Source organism: Mus caroli, chromosome 7 (assembly GCF_900094665.2).
Source record: "Mus caroli chromosome 7, CAROLI_EIJ_v1.1, whole genome shotgun sequence".
In the NCBI taxonomy this organism is placed as follows: Eukaryota; Metazoa; Chordata; class Mammalia; order Rodentia; family Muridae; genus Mus; species Mus caroli.
Genome location: NC_034576.1, coordinates 320,063 through 326,431, shown reverse-complemented (window position 1 = coordinate 326,431; position 6,369 = coordinate 320,063).

Below are 6,369 nucleotides of genomic sequence, written 5' to 3'. Positions count from 1 at the left end.
AAAGGGTGAGTGTGGAACCAAGGGAATGGAGGTAGGGAAAAGGAGTGTCATTTAGGGTTGGTGAGAAGGCTTGGCTGGTAGAAAGAAGCTTTGGCTGCCATATCTGACAACCCAAGTTGTGACCCACACGGTAGAAAGAGAGATACCCACAAATTGTCCTGAGACTTTTGCATTCATGCTCTGGTATGTCACCTTCCCACTAAGTAAAATAAAATTGTAATTTTAAAAGAGGTGTCATCTGAAGAATTGGGGAGTTGGGGAGGACATGAGTTTATAAGGACAAAATCAAATGCCCCACTTTTCCTGACAGATGTAGGAGTAAAAAAATAATAAATTTCTATTCTGCGCTGGTCGCACACAAGAATGATTTTATCAACAATAAAGTCAAGAGAAGGAGAGAGCTTACAGGGTCATACTCTTTATGACTAAACTACTGACTATGGGTAGACTCGGGGGGGGGGAGAGAGAGACAGAGAGAGAGACAGAGAGAGAGAGAGAGAGACAGAGAGAGAGAGAGAGAGAGAGAGAGAGAGAAGAGAGAGAGAGAGAGAGAGAGAGAGAGAGAGAACCCTCTGCTGAGCCCACCAGTTTCCAGCATAGAGCTCCAAACCAATAGTCACACAAATGACTCTGATTAGTCTCGGTGGGTCCTCAAACAAAATGAGTGGAAATGAATACAAGAGAGATTTATGGGGATGGGGAAGGTGTTGGGGGTGGTGAAAATGGTCAGTATGTAATGTGTACATGTGCAAAATGTCTAAAAACAAATTTAATTAATGTCTGTTGAGAGTCAGGATAGACTGTAGGAACGATTATGCATCAGCAGGACCCTTGCAGGTCAAGAAGAATGAATGGACTATAGGACTCCAGGCTTCACCCCTTGCCCTTGGACTTTGTTTCTCTTACAGGATACTTGTATAAGCCTTCCCTCCGAGTCCATCACTCGGGCCTGATAACCACAGGAGGGAAGGTGAACCTACAGTGTCAGGGGCCATACAATTTGACAGACTATAAAATGTTCACTCTGCTAAAGGAGGGAACTTCATCACCCATACAATTTCAGAACTCAGAAAGTGATACGGTAGATTTCACCCTTCAGAATGTGACAGTTAATGATAAGGGAAGGTACAGATGTGTGTACCTTCAGATAGAACCCCCTTTCAGAGCCTCTCATCCCAGCAACCATCTTGCAATCTCAGTGACAAGTAAGGATTTTATCATGGCAAGAGGATTTGTTTCCTAACAATTTGTTATTACATTATTATTACAATATAATTATATAGTATGCATTATATAATTGTATAGCAGTTACATGTCATACAATATATATTATATGTTACATATTATGTTATATATTGTCAATATACATTATATGTTATATATTACATATTATAAATTATATAGATTATAATATAAATAACATATAATTTATTATACATGATATAAATTATATGTAGTACAAATATATAAAATATATGCATATATTATACATAATTATATTATAACACAAATATAAATATGTATATATAATATGTATAATCATATTATATATAAATATATAATTATATATTTATGTAATATACTATATGGTTATATATAATATATAATAAATACTATATGGTATAATTTAAATGTTTTATATATAATATAATTTATTATTTTTATTATTATAGTTTATTCCATAATTTTATTGCATTATCACTTGTTCTCTCTCTCTCTCTCTCTTTCTCTCTCTCTCTTTTTTGAGACAGGGTTTCTCTGTGTAGCCCTGGCTGTCCTGGAACTCACTTTGTAGACCAGGCTGGCCTTGAACTTAGACATCCACCTGCCTCTGCTTCCCAAGTGGTGAGATTAAAGGCATGTGCCATCACTGCCCAGCTTTTTTCTCTCTTTTACAAAAGATCTATTTTGTTTTTGAAAATTATGCGTATGTCTGTGTGTAGATATAGCACATGAATGAGGGCAGGATGGGGCATTGGCTTCCTTGGAGCTGGAGTTGCAGGCGGTTTTGAGTTACCTGATATAGGGGCTGGGAACTGAGATCAGATCTTTGCCAAGGCCTATATATTTAAATATTTTCCCTCAGGCCTATGTATTTAATTGTTTTCCCCTAATATTTCCAGTTTCAGTTCTTACATTCAGGTCTTTGATTTATCTGGAGTTGATTTTGTGCAGGGTGAGATATAGGGATCCGGTCTCATTCTGCACATGGGAGTCCAGGTTTCCCAGCATTGAAGACGGTATCTTTTCTTCAGTGTGAACTTTTGGCATCTTTGTCAAAAAGTGGGGAGAGGGGGCTGCAGCTGTATGAGTATATCTGGTTATCTGTTGTGTTCCACTGTTCTTTGTGTCTCTTTTGTTCTATTACCATATTGCAATGGCTCTTCTTGAGTGAAGCAGAGATTCACAATGTTCCAGGGGCTCAGATGCCAGGTGAAGTTCGGCTATGCTCAGTGTGGCTGATCTGCCATGGACTTTGGTGTTCTGTGAATATGTTTTGGTTTACGTTTTGCTCATAAAACTAATTCTTAAAGCATCAAAGGAGATGAGGGGAAAGGAAATCAGGGAAGGTATAGCTATGAGGTAAAATAAATAAAGGAGAATAATAAAATAAAGTAATAACATAAATAAAGGAGATGAGCTAAGGCGGTCTGGTTGTTCGAATGAGAATGGCCCCCACAGACTCATGCATTGAAATGCATGGTCTCCAGTTCATGGAAGGGCTTGGGAAGGATCAGGTGGTGTGGCTTTGTTGGAGAAGGTAGGTCATGGAAGATGGACTTTGAGGTTTCAAAATCCCAAGCCATTCCCAGTCAGCTCTCTCTGCCTGGTGCCTTTGGGTCAGGATGTGAGCTCTCAGCTACTGCTCAGCCACCTTGTTGTCATGCTCCCCACTCTGACGGTTATGAACTCTAACCTCCCATGCTGTGAGCTACAAATTAAATACTTTCTTTTATGAGTTGCCTTGGTCATGGTGTCTTATACAATATTAGAAACCCTAGCCAAGATGAGCAGTATTAGTTAGCCTTGACTGTCAGTTTGACTCAGCTTACAGTCATCAGAAATAAGAGGCCTCAATTGAGGTATTTCCTAGGTCAGATTGGTTTGTGGCCATGTCTGTGAGGGGTTGTCCTAATTATTAATCAATGTAGGAAGGCTCATCTCACTTTGGATGACACTACTCCTCATGCAGGTGGTCTGGAACTACATTAAAAAAAAAAAACAGCTAAGCAGAAGGCAGAGTGAGCAAGAAAGCAAACCATAATTTAGAGTTTCTTTTTTTCATTTAAAGACTTATTTTATGTGTATGAGTATTTTATTTGTATATGTATATATGTGTGTACCACATTTGTGCTAGGTACCCAAGGAGGTGAGAAGAGGCTGCTGAAGCTCCTGGATTTATGGATGGTTGGGAGTTACATGTGGGTGCTGGGAATTAAACCCAGGTTCTTCAGAACAGCAGCCAATGCTCTGAACCACTAGGCTATCTCTCCAGCCCTTCTCCATGGTTTCTACCTTTAGTTACTGCCCTGACTCCCTTGATGGTGGATTGTAACTTACATGATGAGATAAACCCTTTCCTCCTCCAGGCTGCTTTTGGTCAAAATGTTTTTATCATGGCAACAAAAAACAAAGAAGAATAGACAGGATGTATATACAGAAAATAGGTTAAAAAAAAAAAAACTCTACTCATTTCAACTCTCATAAAACCCTACATTTTAAGTTCAAGGATTAAAACTGCAAAGAATGGACAGCTGCCCACTGGCCAATGTCCAAGTGGATGGAAGAAAGTCAGATCTGGTTGGTCCTTTTGGTGAGGAAAGATGCTCCTTACAAAGAGCGTGGGTTATCTTCTCTCAGAATGTTATACCAAGAGCAATCTCATCCGTCTGGGAATATCTGCTATGTTTGTGTTGTTTATTGCAGTTTTCCTGGCTGAAGCCTGGTGCAGTTAGAGGGCGTCACTTAACAGACCCAGGTAAAACAACAGACTTTCCCTATGCCACTGACTGTTGGGTCATTAGGGGGAGTTTCTGACCACCAAATTAACAGAGCTATAATTGAGAAATAAAAAATTATCTAGTATGGTGTTGCACATCCTTAATCCAAGCGCTCAGGAGGCAGAGGCAGCTGAGTTTCTGTGAGTTCCGGGTTAGCCTGGTCTACAGACTGAGTTCCAGACCATTTAAAGGTATATTGTAGGACCTCGTCAAAACAAAACAAAACAAAACAAAAACAGTAAAAAAGAAATAACACATTCTGCTATGATATAATTAAGTTTTGTTAAATATATATTAATCAACACAGAAAAAATTAAGTAATTAATTGTGTATTAAATAGCTACACTAATAATTAAATGATCACCACAAAGCAGCTAATGAACCTTCTTATGAAGATTTAGCTTTATAGAAAACTTCCATTATTCATTACTGTCACTGCACTGTACTTTTGATCATTACAGGGAGTTATCTAAACATTTGGCTTTACCGTGGAGACTCTCATGGTTTTCCACATGAGCACACATATCATTTTATGTAGAGTAGATTATTTTACCATGTTGTGTTATCCTATTTGTTTTAGGCATAGATATATTTAACATATCTAGATTACTAAGCAGTAAATGTCCTTTCCCATCAAATGTCAACAGAGGCCTCAAATTGTGAAATAAAAAATTGCCCATGGGTCTGGAGAGATGGTCCAGGAGTTAAGAGCACTGATTGCTCTTCCAGAGGGCCTAGGTTCAATTCCCAACATCCACATGACAGCTCACAACTGTCTGTAACTCCAAGCAAGACCTGACACACTCACAAGCAGGCAAAACACCAATACACAGAAAATAAAAATAAATTAATTTAAAAAAGAAAACACAAAAGGTTGCTCACAAGCACCTGGAACTCTAGCCCCTGGGGATCTAATGTTCTCTTTTGGCTTCTGCAGCACCCCACTCCAACATGCACATATCTATGATTCTCCACTTACAGGGTTTCTCTGTGTTGCCCTGGCTGTCCTGGAACTCATTTTGTATACCAGACTGGCCTGGAACTCTCGGAGTCTTACCTTCCTCTGTCCCTTGAGTGCTGGGATTGAAGGCATGTACCACCACCGAGCAGCTAAAAAGCCTGTTTTTAAAGTACCTTCTACCTACTGTAGCTTTCAAATATCTCAAATGGAGGATGGGAAATGGAGTAGGGACCCCCCCCCCCCAGAGGAGAACCAATGTTTGTGGAGACCCTATATAAAATTAAATTTTTTGAGTAGTTGGTATGGCTTAGTGGGTAAAAGCACTTGTTGCTGGATCTGATCATCTGAGTTTGATCCCCAAGGATCCATGCATAGAAAGAGAGAACCAATGCCCACAAATTATTCCCTGATCTCCACACCAATAATGTGGCACCCATGTGTGGCACATGCACATGTTCACTTAAAACAAAAGAGTTAATAATTCTCCACCAAATTCAGGTCTAATCTTCTTCACCCTCAGGCCCTACAGCACCCAGGGCCACCATGAACCATTGGTCAAAGTGGACAAGCTGCTCTTCAGTTTTTGGTGGAGCCTGTCCTGCCTGCTCTTTGAAAGCTATCCTGGAATGGGGTGACAGCTCCATCTCTTTGTTCCTTATATGATACAGAGGACAGAACTCAGCACAGATGCTCAACAGATACTTCACCGTTTTACAATAACTGCACTGAAACTACAGTCCTTTTTTCCCTACAGATAAGGCCTACTGCCTAGAGCATAAACCAGAGCCTAGGTACCATGCATCTGTTTCTGAGTTCATAGTTATGTTAGTGTGATCCATAAGGCTTTATTTTATACTTTCTTTAGAATGTATTCGGTGTGCTATCCTGGGTATCCATGGCACTATGTATGTAGTATACAAATTAGGTATCTTTATGCACTATATACTACGTGTATCTGATATACAATTAATTGTAATACTTTTGATAAATTGTTGGTTTGATGCTTTGTCCAGTGTGTGTGTGTGTGTGTGTGTGTGTGTGTGTGTGTGTGTGTGTGCATGTGGAGGCTAGTATCATGTGTCTTTCTTTTATTACTTGTTACCATGTTTTAAAAGATTTATTTGTGTGTGTGTGTGACATATGTGCAGGTGCCCACTGCAGTCAGAAGAGGTCATCAAATCCCCTGGAGTTGGAGTTACAAGAAGTTGTGAGCCACCTGATAACAAATGCTGGGAACTGAACATAGGTACTGGGAACTGAACCCAGGTCCTCTGGAAGAGTAACAAGGCAGCAAGTGCTCTTAACCATTAAGCCTTCTCTTCTCTTCTCTTCTCTTCTCTTCTCTTCTCTTCTCTTCTCTTCTCTTCTCTTCTCTTCTCTTCTCTTCTCTTCTCTTCTCTTCTCTTC